The 15,303-nt window shown below is 35.5% G+C and overlaps 1 long non-coding RNA gene across 1 annotated transcript; it reads left to right on the top strand.

Annotated features, from left to right (window-relative positions):
- The first annotated feature begins 8,596 nt into the window (after positions 1-8,596).
- LOC131647897 (uncharacterized) lies at positions 8,597-10,473 on the top strand. Its single transcript, XR_009297989.1, has 5 exons — positions 8,597-8,981; positions 9,057-9,145; positions 9,240-9,390; positions 9,479-9,581; positions 9,948-10,473. It is a non-coding gene; the product is annotated as an uncharacterized LOC131647897 (long non-coding RNA).
- Positions 10,474-15,303: the final 4,830 nt, after the last annotated feature.

Genomic DNA, 15,303 nt, shown 5'->3' on the forward strand with positions numbered 1-15,303 from the left:
TATATAGTGGAGTGGTTGTAACCACTTTTATTCATTAGGCGTAGGATACCGGGAATAGTTGGATGTATCTTGGACCTAAATCTGTTATGCTTTTTCCCAAGGTAATGCCCATACGTTGCAAGTGCCTAAACGAATTATTGCCTTCTCTAGGCCGCTGTCGTTGGTCCTTCTGGTCGGTCCAGAATAGTTGTCCCCAACTCTCAACTCTACTTGGCATTGCGAGGGCTTGTGCCGGATTCACCCTTTGTGTCGGTCACAACCCAATTGATATGGAAATTCGCGCCATTAATGTGCCTCATGCTACAAATGTCTTTTGTAGGTTATGTCATAATGGTCTTTGGAGACTGAAATACTCAAGTGCTTTCCTAAGGTGATTTGGAGTGTTGATAGTGCTTATTATTTTTTGGCAAGCCATTGCACAATCTCTCAAAAGTTAGTTTTTCATTTTCTTGAGACGTTACCTTTGCTTCTTTGTCACATGTATTTCTACAATGTATTGTCATCTTTCAATAATTGAAGAAAGTAGTGTCTATCACGAGTCAAAAATCAAAAGAAGATATTATTGCTTCTTGGGTTGATCCTGCCACTTCATATATTGTTTCTATCTTTGCTCGAGAGGGAAACCTTGATAGCACCTTTCTATATGTAGGTCTTTCTACGGATTAAGGTGTTTTGAAATAAAGGTTTTAAACAACTAGATGATCGCTCCTTCGCAGCTGCATCCTGTAAGTTAGGCGTAAAGTAAATTCTTCCAATACTTGTGTGAATATCTAGGGAAAGCCTTCTTTATCCCTTTTCTTCCACCTTTTTAGAATAAAATGTAGTTTTGTGAATCATATGCGGTTCTAGGGCTTGATTAATATCGTGTAGGTCATTCGCTGTTTCAGAACGTTTTTGAAAACCTTGAAGCATTTCGAAAATCAGTTCTTCTTGCTTGCTCCTCTCCACAAAGAGGCCTATTCAAGAGTATGTACCATAGGGACCGAGGTGGAAAATATGTGTACTGGTCTGTTTCACAAGTATTGGAAGAAAGATAATTTCTTGATAGGGAATAAGTCGTATGTCTATAAGGAGAACGATATGTCCTAGGATGATATTTATTTGAAGAAACGACTCATTACCTTTGTGAAAGAGTTGAGTCATGATAATGGTGTTACTTCCCAGGATGAAGCTTCAAAGAGACGTTTACAATGGCTTATTGAAACCCGCCTGTTGATGGACACTCGTACTAAAGAGGAGAGGAAGGTCATTTTCGGTGAGTTCCCAAAATTCTTGCCTTCCCCTACTACTAATTTGGCTGTCTATAATGCTTTTAAATTTTAGCTATCATTTTTTGAATATTCAATAAAGAACAAATATGCATTCTTCCAATTAAGACGGGGAATTAGAATCACCCCATCTGCTACTGCTCCTTCAAATGCTTCGATGTCGGTCGATGTTTCTCCTTTGTCGGGAAGAGAGAGGATTTTATCTCAGCCCTTTCAACCAAATTCTCGAGGGAAAACCTCCTCAGGGTCTCCTAGGGGTGTTTGTATCCTTGGCTATTCTCGACGGGATTCGTGCAAGACATGTCCTCGACTCCTATCATCTTGGCTAGACCAGATGTCTATTGCATATGAGGATTGCTCTTATCTTGCCAACCTGATCGACGAGGATCTCAGGGAGGATTGGTGGAATCTGGCCTATCATACCCAACGTGCTTCTTCCACCCTGGCCCTCAGTGGGCTGGTCGTTTGGAATCTTTCATGTCTAATCAACATCACAAGGAAAGAAGTTGTAAGAAGTATAAAAAGCTTTTATTTCTCTTACCAGGATAAATGATTCCTTGAGTTCCTCCAATCTCCCTGGATCGTTAGTCGATCAGGTAACACCCTGGGTGAGGGATGTAGTAAGTAAGGATAAAGTTATGACTTCTACACGAGCTACTTTCTCTACTACGAAGGCATCTCTTTTTAGTGTACAAGGAGACCTTTAAAACCCATGTCTTAAGAATGTCTCTCGGGCTTAGAAATTAAATGATTCATCCACCGCTGGTCTCCTAACTTCCTCACAGTCATTTGAGAACGCCTTACAGTAAGTCGAGCATTTTCACTTTCCTCAAATTATTTCTATGGAGCAATGTATCCCCATGTGTGAGTATTCGTATCTTTGAACGCTTGCAAGTCTAACCCTTCATATGGCCATAAATTTTCCTTCTTGAGGCCCATGTTTTCAAACAACTATGAATACATTATGTCACAAGAGATGCTGCCATCGACGAGTATCCACAACACGTTTAAATGGAAGACCATATCAGTTATGACCAGAGGGAAAACATCATTTGAGTTCCTTCGACTTTCTCATTATCTCAGAACCTGAGCATTGGTTGATCTAGAGTTTTTGTCGAGGTACTCCCATCCTTTTTATGGACGACCATCAATTCAACAATATTCCTCTTCATTATTGCTTTTAATGGGACATTCTCCCAAGACTCTCCTCTAGTGATGGCTGCAATATGTTGGTGTTTCCCTTGCTTGCTCCTTTATATTCATTATTGGTTCCCTCACCATTATCCACAACATCCACAATCTTGTAAGGGGACTTACCCTTATACGAATCTTCTTTATCTCTATTGCCCCCTTGGTATACTCGGATAAGAGACACCTCTTTATTAAACCCTCAATGGTATCCTTCAGTTGGATGTAATAATTAGTGGTGTGACCATGGCCCTTGTGAAAGTGACAATATTTTGTCTTGTTAGTTCTAGAAAATTCCCTGATAGGGAAAGGGTTTATGATCCCAACTTTATCAAATTTCGTGTTGGTACACTCTTGTTATATCTTCTCTCAAGAAGTGTTAAAAGGAGTGAACTTGTCAAACCGGCCACGGGTTCCGCAGTCGGATTCATCTCTCCACCTGTTGGAGTCCTTTCTGGATGACCGGTTGGACCCTATACATCTGCCACAACTGGGGTTTCAAATCGAGTAGTGAGTTTCTCTTTAAGGTTAATGAAAGGTTGTGATATGCTGAATAGTTCCTTCATATCATGGGCCTCCTTGTGCAATGATTTCTCCCTAAAGGAGCTATACTACCTCAAACCATTCTCAAAGATCCAACACAACCTTTTTCAGCTTCTTCTACCTCCATAGCTACTTGTGTAAAAAGGTCGATGTATGACCATAATCTCTCTTTTCCCCCCTGCTTTATCACGTAAGGGTAGATATTTTCATTAGTTGCCTTTTTCGGATGGTGAAATGAGTGGTGAAGGTCTCGCACAGATGACTCCACGACTCAGTTCTCTCGTTCGGTAGAGTTTTGAATAAGAGTCTCACAAATCCCGTCACTGATAGTGCAAATAACTTTCCCTTTATTACCTCGTCAGCATGGAAATAGTTTAAACGTTCATCAACGAGTTGTACATGCTTGTAGGGATCTACCTTTCTATCATAGTTCTTTATCTTTAGAGAGGATACTAGTGTCTAGGATACAACCACTGAGAGGATGCTTCTGCGAATTCTTTAATTTCACTTTCTCTACTTGTTCCTCAAGGGGAACGTGATTTCCTCGGCTTCCTCTAGGACTCTGAGAAGGAGTTTGATGTCTTTGTCTATTCTAGTAATAGGTCATAAAAAATATTTTTAAAAAAATTAAAAGGTGATAAAATATAGTTGCTAGGATTCGAAGATGTTTCCTCTAAATATTTTACCCCTCCGTTTTCATTAAAACAGAGGTAATAAGTCATTAAAAAAATTTTAAAAATTAAAAGGTGTTAAAATGTAGTTGTTGGGATTCAAAGGTGTGTACTCTAAATACTTTACCCCTTAATTGTCAGTTCAACTGAGGGAATATATAGTATTTTTTAAAAAAATATTAAAATGTAACGCGTTTATGGTTTACACCTCAATTTTTTGTTGGGTGAGGTGAAAGTTCCATCGTAAAATGTATTATTTGTAGTAGTGAAGTTACAAATTTGAAGATTTTGAAATTCGGAGTTGATATGCTACTAGAATATATCGAAAAAAGTGGATCTAAAATTCAATCTTTGAGACTCTGATTTATTAGGTTGAGGAAACTTTGAATTCGAGACTCTGATTTGTTAGGTTGAGAAAACTTCTAATTGATGAATTGGAATAGGAGTATTCAATTGTGGGAAAGTGGAAATCAGAAGTCGATCCTCATAGACAACGTCACTGTTCTGTTATGGAACCAAAATTGATAGGAGAACGGAGGTTGCGAGATGCAACAGTAGACTTGAGCTTCTGATGCGGTGAAAGAGGGACTGACATGCAAGGTTAACACTTCAACGCTCAAGTTAGTATATGTGTGAGATGAGTGAATGAAGTTTGGATATGAAATTTTGTTCATGGAGATTGACACACTTTCATTTATATAGTAGAGCGTTTGTAGTCACTTGCTATTTGTTAGGCATAGGTAACAGGGAGTCGTTGGATGTATCTTGGACCTGAATCTCCTATGCTCTTCCCTTGGGTAATGCTCCTACGCTACAAGTGCATGGACGGATTGTGGCCTTTGCTAGGTTGCGGCCGTTGACCCTTCTGGTCGACCCAAAACAAGATCAAATTTTGAATTAGGGAAATAATCGTGTATAATCATTATCGTGTAAATTTAATTTTTGAAATAATTGATTTCTAAGAATAAATTTGTCCGAAAAATGTAGAATTAAAAACCTAATTGATTAGACTAAAGTGTTGCTGAGGGTTGTGAATAGTTCCAAAAGCCTGAGATAAAATTTTGGATAAAACAATTTTTGGTCGGATTTTACTTATCGTGTACTCAAACTCAAGATTAAATTATAAGAGTTCATTTTTCTCTTATTGCTCCTTATAACTCGACAAGTGTTGAAGAGGTTGAATATATACTAGTTCTGTTTTAGGAAAATGTGTTTTAATATCAAATAATAATCATGATATCTACGCTCATACATTCTTTTTAATATTTATGGTTTTTGCTGCTAAACATGGGAGTTCTAAGTTTTTTTAAAATCCTTAATTTTTAGGTGGTTAGACCTAGGGGTGGACAACACAACACCACCCGACCGAACCGAATGAAAAATTAAGCACCGGGTCGGGTTGTAACGGGTCTGCGGGTTGGGCGGGTGAAAGGGGTGGTTATAGTAGGGTAAAGATGGTCGGGTTCGGATGGATAATTTGGGCCCGTCGGACCCCGAACCCGACCGAAGTTGTTTTTATTATTATTATTATTTAATAATAATTAATATCAATGGCCCATTAATATGTAAAAGGATAGGCCCATGCGCCCAGCAGCCCAATCCATTAACTCTTCTCTGTCCATTAACACAAAACTTTCTCTAACCCTAAAGTAAACACAATTACACAATACAACACAGCGCCGTTATCTCCAATTCTCCATCCATGGCTTCAAACCCTAGCCGCCGTCGCAGCCACCATCCACACACCGTCGCCACCACCATCCACACCTTTTCTTCCTCAACCTAACATTGTCACAACTCACAATAATCTCAAGCTTTCTCTTTCTAATTTCACGAAATCACAATCCTCTCAACCTCAACCTTTAAAGTCCAAAATCACGAAATCAACTTTCAAAATCACAACAATCATTCAACCACAAGCCTCAACCTTCAACATCCGGTTGTCAGCACCCATCGTTCATCGTTCATGTCAGCACCCATCTGTTTAGAGTAATGATTTTTCTTTTCGTTCTCTCCATTGGTGATTTAGAGTTTAATGTGTTATTTCTTATCATATTTTCAGATAAATCAAGAGAAGACATATTTTCGACGAACTTATGCAACTCAGGTGGTTAGTCTTAGCTTAATTTGTTATTTCTTAAGTGCTTCAGTAGTTGTAAGTTGTAACACATTAAACACATAAAATTATTACTGCTTGCACTACTTTATAACCTGAAATTTAACTGCTTTATGTGTGTTTAATGTGTTTGAACTACTGCTTGCTTACAATAAAATAGTTGGATTACTAACTTTCATAGAGAGCTTACTTGACTTTGTGGGGGGTGTTTTGGCAGGTCATAGGAGCTTTGAAGACTAAAGGAAGTAATATACAACATCAAACCTGATAAATTTTTTGTAAGTTATTGATCTTTAGACCATTTAACTCAGAATTTTCAATTGTACTGAATTACTTTATTGATATGCAGTGTTGTGTAATTAGTCAGTAATTTTTTTTTATATGCAAGGAGTTCGAGATATGCAAGGAGTGCGAGATATGCAAGGAGTTCATGAAAATACGCAAAATAACGGTATGTTTAGGCTAAGTTTTATTCATGAATAGGTGTATGTGAATTATGTGATGGTCTATCATTAAGTTCAACAAAGGACTTCAGTAAGAATAAGAATTCTTATAATAGAGAGGAAATACTCCCAGTGCCTCACGTTAATCATAAGAATATTAGAATATTAGCTTAAAGAATTCTTATAAGAATTCTTCAATATTTAACAAAGTGTTAGCATAAAGAATATTAGAGTGTTAGCATTATTCTTCAGTATAAGAATTCTTCAGTAAGCATAAAGAAGGAAAAATACTCCCAGTGCCTCACGTTAATCACTACCCTTAGAATATTAGCTTGTCTTGGATTATTTAAATATTTAAAAAAGTATTAGCTTGTCTTAGATTGTTAAAACAATAATTAAGTATATTAGAATAAGAAAATTCTATTGTCACTTTAACAGTGTTGTTTGGCACTTTAAGTTTCAGGTTGGTTTTTTAGCAGTGCGTTCCAAGTTGGTTTTTTTAGCAGTGAATTGTTGGAACAGCAGTATCTATTCAGTTTGAATTTATTAATCTATTCAGCATAACTTGACTACCCCTTTCTCCTTTATTAATTTATTTGTTTTGATATAACATGTATTTTGTTACCTATTTTTGAAATTGTTATCTATTCAGTTTGAACTTATTATGTATTTTGTTTCAGCTATGGAACAAGAACCTCCAGCAGCAACCACAACAGCAGCAACAACACCCATTGAGGTCTGCACAAATCAGCCTCCTATTGGTCGGAAGAGAAGAAGAGCTAATGCAAATGCTATTAGAAAGAGGTCTGAGGTATGGGACCATTTTAACCTTATTCCTGATAGTGATCCCGCTACTGCGGCATGTAAGTACTGCCATCAAAAGTATATGTGTGACTCTAAGAAACACAGAACGTCAAATTTAAAGAGTCACATGAAAACATGTCCTAAGTATCCGTTGAACCTTTCAACCGACCCTACCCAAACCGTATTGACATATTCAACAATTCCGGGGGTTGGGTTGGTTCCAACATCTTCTAGGTTTGATCCTGTAGGTTGTAGAAAGGGGTTGGCTTACTTTATTATTTTAGATGAGAAGCCCTTTAGAACAGTTGAAGGAGAGGGTTTCAAGTACTTTTGTTACCAAATGCAACCCCAATTTACAATACCATCAAGAAGAACCATAGCTAGGGATTGTTTTCAGATATATCTTGATGAGAAAGTGAGGTTGAGAGCATTATTTAGTTCTGATTGTAGTAGAGTGGCAATTACAACAGATTGTTGGACTTCCGTTCAAAATCTAAACTACCTGACCCTCACTGCTCATTTTATAGATAGGGATTGACAATACCAAAAAAGGATAATCAGCTTTGCGATTATACCAAATCACCGAGGTAAAACAGTTGGTAAGAAGGTTGAGGATGTGCTGAAGGAGTGGGGGCTGAGAAACGTTTCAACTATCACGGTAGATAACGCGGCATCAAATGATGTTGCTGTTAAGTATTTAGAGCAGAAGATAAGAAATATGAATGGACTTTTTATGGATGGATTTGGGTTTCACATGAGGTGCTGCGCACATATACTGAATTTGGTCGTGAGAGATGGATTAAAAGTAGCTAGCACCTCAATTTCAAGTGTTCGAAATGCGATAAGATATGTGAGATCTTCACCCCATAGAGCGTTAAAGTTCAATGAATGTGTGGGCTATGCCAATATTACATGCAAGAAGTCGGTATGTCTTGATGTTTCAACTCGTTGGAACTCGACGTATTTGATGTTAGATGCAGCTGAGAAGTATGAAACAGCTTTTGATAAGCTAGAAGATGAGGTTGAGGATTATAGGGATTTCTTTGAAGGTGATTCCCCCCTAGTAGTGAAGATTGGGAGAATGTTAGGGTATTTATTAAGTTTTTGAAGAATTATTATGAAGCGACAACTGTTTTTTCTGTTTCAACAAAAGCAAGTTTGCATACAGCTTTCCCTTTCCTGGCTGGAATTTACGTTGAGCTTAAGTCATTAAACTTGGACCTAAATGGACTGTTTGCTAGTGTGGCTAAGGAAATGTTGGATAAATTTAAGAAATATTGGATTGATATCACTAAGATGAACCAACTCCTCTATTTGGGTGTTATTTTTGATCCCCGGTATAAGTTACGATTTGTGGACTGGTGCTTTAGTGATATGTATGGACCACTTTCAGAAACTAAGAAATCTTTGTTAGAAGAGATCAATAACAATCTCTCAAAAATCTTCATGGTTTACAAACAAGCCTACGACAATGTCGAAGGACCTGTCCCAGCTATGGCAGCCACTGTTTCTAATGGGGAAACTGCTTCCAACGTCGAAGTACCGGCACATGTAGCTAGACAAAATGCTTTTCAGCAACATTTGAAGTCTATGGATTCGGTTGAAGAAGTAACTGAGCTTCAGAGCTATTTAAAAGAAAAATGCATAAGGTTTAATGAAAAGGATAAAGATAAGTTTGACATTCTAAGTTGGTGGAAACATAATGTTAGAGAATACCCAGTTCTGTCCCAAATTGTTAGAGATATAATGGCTACACCAGTTTCAACTGTGGCTTCTGAGAGTGCTTTTAGCACCGGTGGGAGGGTTTTAGAGGTATATAGAAGCTCTCTCAAACCTGAAATGGCCGAGGCTCTTATTTGTGCACAAAACTGGTTGAGGCCTTCATTAGATCAGTTCAAAGACTTGGAATTTACTGAAGATTATGAGATTTCTGAAGATGCTTTAAAAGGTATATTGTTTCTATTTGTCTTAAGTTTTAATTTTAATTTTGTTTTGTAATATTTTGCTAATTTCTTCTTTATAGGATTTGCTGAACTTTCACTCGGAAGTGGAGCATCGTCTTCATCTCAGACTCAGTCACAGCCTTCTGGCTGTGCCTAAACACTTTTTGAGGTTGAATTTATTTGATTCTGCTTCAAACACTGGTTGACACTTTTTGGTGCTTTAATGTATGTGTTATTTCTAATTTTTTGTATGATATTTGCAGCTACTTTTTTTGGAGTCATGGATGACTCGTTTTTTTGAAGCCGACATTAACACAACCAACACTTTTTGGAAGAATGTCAAAAACAGTCCTGCACAACCAACACTTTTTGAAAGAATATCAAAAACATCCCTACACAACCAACACACCTTCGGTAATTTACGTGTTATGCTAATTATAACCGAATCAATTATTCACTGAATTAGTTTGGTTTGTAATTGTGTGGATTTTGTGTATGTCAGTGTGATTGATGTTATTGTTGTTGAGGAAGTTAAAAAGAAAGAGACAAGTCCTAATGCTGCTGCTGGGAATGAGAAGAATTGTTGTTGCTGTTGTAGTTTAAAGGTAGGGTCATACCTCATTTTATTTAGCAAAAAACAGAATTCCATGTTCATGATATGATATTAGTTCGAATTTCCTTCTGAACCATGTGAGGCAGCACACAATAGAAACAATAATCATATGAGCAGCCCGTAATAAACTTCATGTATCTAGAAGTATCCAGTTAGTTAAGCTGCATATGGTCATGGACATTGTATAGTTGTATTTAGGTACATTTATTTGTGCACTCTGCTTAGTCTTACCATTGTGTACTGCTGCTTCTCTCTTTTTTTCCCTCTGGATTATTTTAATATGAATATTGATTTTTTGTTATTTGTTGTCCAAAAATATGCATGGCACATGTTGAACCTTTTTCCTCTCTAATGACAGATGCAAGGTGTGGTTAACTTTTCTGGCCGAATATCAATACTCATATACCAGAACACGCAGGCTTTCCATTTGTTCATGATTGCAATGCTCCAGGTTTGGTGTTTATCATTCTCTTGTGATTTATTTATTTGCTAATTGTGTATCCACCTCCTATGGTTTAAAGATTGAAATTAAAGTCAAAAAATGAAGTCGTATATATTCTATTTGTGTGTTGTGAATTGTGCATTTGTGTTGGTTGTGTGAACCTGTCTCAATTTAATATAATGGTTGCTTACTAATTCACTACTATCATTTGATTTATGATTTACTTGGTTTTAAATATTTACTATGCACATGATAAATTGTGTTATATACTTTGACAGATGTTTTATCCATTGTTTTTGTGTTAAGTAAACTCTTGCAAGTCTCCATGTGGAGTCTAAGACGATTTTATGAGGTTATGTAGGCCCCTGAGCTTGATTTTTAGTTTATTAAACAAATCAATTTCTCATATTGGAAAGTTGGTGAAAATGTTATCCTTTGGATATTATCAGGTAGCATAACTTCTGGTGTTAAATTATTTAAAAGGGATAGTTTTTGGACACAAATTTTTTGGATATAAATTGTATAATGCTAATTGAGGTTTGTGGAATCAATTTAAGAGAATCATTGAATCAAGAATAATTGTTCTTCTGATTGTATGTTGCTTTCAATGTTTTCTTTGAAAGATACTTCCTCTTCCTATCTAAAGAGACCAAGAAGAAGTTACAAGGAGAAATTGACGAGTTCTCAGACTCTTACTACTTGGATCTCAATCTTGAAGACATCAAACAGGTAAATTTTTTGTATATAATTCATTGAATGCTTATCCACTGTTATAATTCACTGAATTTTTTGTATATAATTCATTCAATGCTTATTTGTTCAAATGAATGCAGAGTTTGATGGAGCTAGAAGGAGGAGCTTGTCTTAAAGGGAAAAATGAAAGAATTTGATGCTGGACCAGGAAGTTGTGATGATGGACATGAATTAAAAGTTATGTTGATTGTGTTATTATGTAGCTTGTGAAGCTTATTTGTTAAATTGTAATGAACTTGATGTTAGATAATTTTAACCTCCTGAGTGTGTTGCTTGAACAATTGAACTTGATGCAGCAGAATTTGGTTCAGTTTTAAATTATGTGAAAACAGTCTTAAGTATGGTGAATTTGAATTTAATCAGAATGTCAAGTCTGAATTCAAATGTTTATGGCAATTTTTTTTTAAGTAAATTATTGTAAAGATAAGGCACACATTCATCTTAAAATTTAACAATAGATATGTGAAACAAATAAGGCCCAATTTAACAATTATAGATAGATTTTAAATCTGAATAAAAAATTATTGGATTTTGTTATTTGGGCTAGATTTTGAATTGGGCCAACAACAGTTGATATCCGAATTTACCCGGCCCAGTTACCCGATCCGGATGAAACCGAACCCGAACATAACCGATACAAATGTAGGATTGATATGGGCCACACTTTGTCACCCGAGGGTTGGGCCGGATTGGTGTTTTGGGCCCGAATCCGACCCTACCCGACCGCTTGTCCAGCCCTAGTTAGACCTTGATAAAAGACTAAGATCTAATATATTATTATAATTATGGATAGTTAACTTTAAATTTTATTTTGTTTCAAACACCTAATACGCAAATACCCACACCTAATAAAAGAAAAAAATATTCTTACATTCAATTTTAACACCTATACCAATACCATATAATTGCACATAATACCTATCAATTTTATTTTTTAATAATTTTATTTTTTTGATTTCCATTCAAAAATATTTTAACCTTGTTATTAGATACGTTGTGGTGGATACGGTGGAAGAAAAAATTGTCAAAATAGCACACTTCTAAATAAAAAAGAGAGATATTGCAGATTTGAACATGCACTCTAAACCTTAACACATCAAATGTCTACAATTTTTTACATTTTTTATTCTATTTTATAAAATATTTTGATTTCTTAATTTAATTACCCGAATCCTTTTAAAGATGAATAAATAGAATGATACATATTCAAACTTCCGTCTATGTAATTGATATCTCAGTACAGCTATCAACTGATTTGGTTACGCTACTTGTTAAAATTTCGTTATATATAGATTATTATTATTTACATGTTACATTATAGTTATTATTTACATGTTACATATTAGTTACACATATTCACTTTAAATGAGAAGAAGAAGACACAATGAGAATCGAGTTGTAGAGTAAGTGATTAATCATGAGCAAAAGCCATATGGCATTGTGATATTTGGTTGAGCACACATGATGGCATTGGTTGAAAAGAAAAGCAAGAAATGACCACGGAATGCTATTCCTCACGGGGAAAAGGTGAAAAAAAATAAAAATTAAAATAAAGGGAAAGTTTCAAAGATTCTATAGAATGAGAATATGAGAATTTTAACTTACATTAAAGCCCTATATATCATATTCTCAAGTAAAGAATTTTGTTATTCTTCTTCTTTTGAAACCACAAAAAATGGATTCTCTATTCCCCACCTATCTTTTTTTTCTTCTTTCTCTAATTGCAATCAGATGCTTTTTCATTATTCATTATGATTATCAAGTACTAAATAGTATTAACATAAATTCTTAGAGAATTGCTATGTTTAGATGTTGTTTATGATCTAATAATTATTTCCTTTTAACTTTTATTCCATCTGAGAAAGTGACTTGGTTGGTTGATATTTGGACTTTACTAGCTCATTGGTGTTTAGTTGTTTGTTCCCACTTGGATAACTCCACTACCTTTTCTGATGGCTAAGTCTTCAAATTTGATTATCAATAAGTGTATGATATTTAGTTTGATCATCTAATTCTATTTTTATCTTCTTAACATTGCAATCTATCATTGTTATAGTCTATGACTATGTTAGATTTGATTTGACTAGCTACTAATTTAATTGACAGGGCATGGTTTAAAAATGTCATGATAAATCTTTTAAGACTAGAATATGATTCTATGAAAGGGTTACTTAGAGTGACAACCAGTAGCATTTTTAAACTAATTGTCATGGGTAGCTATCAAGGGTATATAGTTGAGGAGTCCATTTTTCAAAATAAGAAATAAATAAATAATTCGTTACTATTGTGAGATATTTTACAAACAAAGACATGGAGGGAAAGAGAATTTAGGATGGTTATACTAGGAGGATTTGTGGGGGGAGGGTTGTAAGATATAGGAAAATTTCATGAAAGAAATTATGTTAATTAGGCATTGCCAATACTTGCAAAAACTCATCCCATTTTGATTCGATTGATTTTGTATATATTATAAACTTTAATCTCTTCTTAATAGAAAATATATTTTATTATTGTCTGAAAAATAATATCTTATTATAATTGTTCGGGTTTGTGTCGATGCTTACCTCATGAAGGCCCAACGGAGGAAATGATCTAGGTAATGAGAGACTAGATGTCTCGTGAAGCGATATGAACCGTCAAAACGAGACAAGCCAAGATCTGAGAATATTTGTCCCTTGAGACAGGTGTCTTCAAAGCAGAAGGTTCTAGGTCCTTAGGAATCCTATTATAAAAGCATAACGAAGACCATTCAAATACATATTACTCTAACCCTAAATAACTTTCACTTTCGAGCGTCAATGACTAGGACAAACACAAAATTAGTTATAGGAGTTCGTCATCAGATCTTAGTTTTTTTGTTTCACTTGTGAAATAGATAGGTTTTTCCGAGACTAATTGGTGTCGTTCATGGGAAACAATGTTTATACTCTCTTTCACTTTGATGACTAATTTCGGCGAATTCTTAACAAGAGGTTCACCCTAGAGAAAGAGCATAAAGGGTTTATTGGAGAACTCCTCAAAGAGCACCCTAAGTCGAACAAAGCCTCATCAAGACCAAGTTAACCATACCAAAGAAATAGAGCGGAAGATAAGGATGACATAACACCTACCTCCCCATATTCAACTCCCCGATGGGATTTTTAACCGTTGGGTAATATCCACACCATAGTCAGTGCCGCGCGACAGTTTTGCACTTCTTTGGAGGACCTGTCCATAAGCGTTCTGGCTAGGAACAAAGCAGAAAGCTAGACCCAATCATTTGGCATTTCTGGGGGTATTCCCCATCCAAAAAAAGAAACATATTATTCCCTTAAAAAGGAGCGTGAAGGAGGTGAATATTTAGAGAGATGAAGACCTCCCTTGTCTTTATATGATGAATGATCAACGACGTACCAAACAACCATATAATGATACTAATAAAGACGGTAATGGTCAGTTTTTGAGATATGTTGTGGGTTGGTAGATAAAGGGAACTCATATGACACCATGCATAGAAGCGTATAATAATTTAGGTTGGAGCAGGCGTTAAAACCCATTACAAAAAAAACCCTCTAGGATTTGTATGGCTCCAACGCAAAGCCTTTGTGGTACATTTAGTTACTGGTAACGGTCGGGGAAAATGATCATATGAGAGTCATCATAGTCAAATTTCTTATCATTGGGGTGTAAATTTGTTTAAAATTGCATCATGGGAGGACTAAGGTTTGCATGAATGTGTGCAATCTTTACAGAGATCCACCTGAAGGTAAAGTTTCACACCAACACCGTGAAATTTCAATCACCGTCAGTTTAACTTTAGTTTTGATGGTTTGTTAATTTGCGTGTATATGTAATATTTGACTTATCTTGTGTTTGTACTTTGTTCATTATATAAATTTATTTGCATTGTTGTTGTAATTCATTTGGAATAATAATTTTCATTCGTTCGCTTCAGCTATATCTAGTCTTTGTACCTCTGAGAAACCTCTCCATTCATTGTCTTAGTTATTGTATCCATGTTATTGTCTCCTTTTTAGCCTAGTAATTGGTTTTGTATCAATATATTGAGTATTGATTGAATCATAAGTTAGAATGCTTGAATCAAGACTACAAAGGTGTATGATTTGAATCAGAGTAATGAAGTCTCATGAAAGTTGAGATTTGGTTCTTCTTCATTTGAGTCGAATCAAGGAAGAGTGTGACTAGAATCACAATGGAACCATGACGTACATGTAGCGGTAGAAAATTTGAGATTAAGCTATTAATTAACTTAACTCACAAATAAGCAAGAGTCGTCACCAATCTTTATTATTTCCAAACGAATGGGAAAAGAATGAATAAAACTCACAGAAGTTTTAAAACCAAGCCAATAAAAAGAGAGATCAAGGTATGGAGTTGGTTATGCAAGAGGAAAGTGTTAGCACCCATCACATATATGCTACTCCATAAGAACCTCTTGAAAATCTATTTAGCTTAAAATTTGATTGTTTGCAAAAAAGATTATGGAGATAAGAAAAGAATTATTTTTATGTACATTCGG

Source organism: Vicia villosa, linkage group LG2 (genome assembly GCF_029867415.1).
Source record: "Vicia villosa cultivar HV-30 ecotype Madison, WI linkage group LG2, Vvil1.0, whole genome shotgun sequence".
Lineage (NCBI taxonomy): Eukaryota > Viridiplantae > Streptophyta > Magnoliopsida > Fabales > Fabaceae > Vicia > Vicia villosa.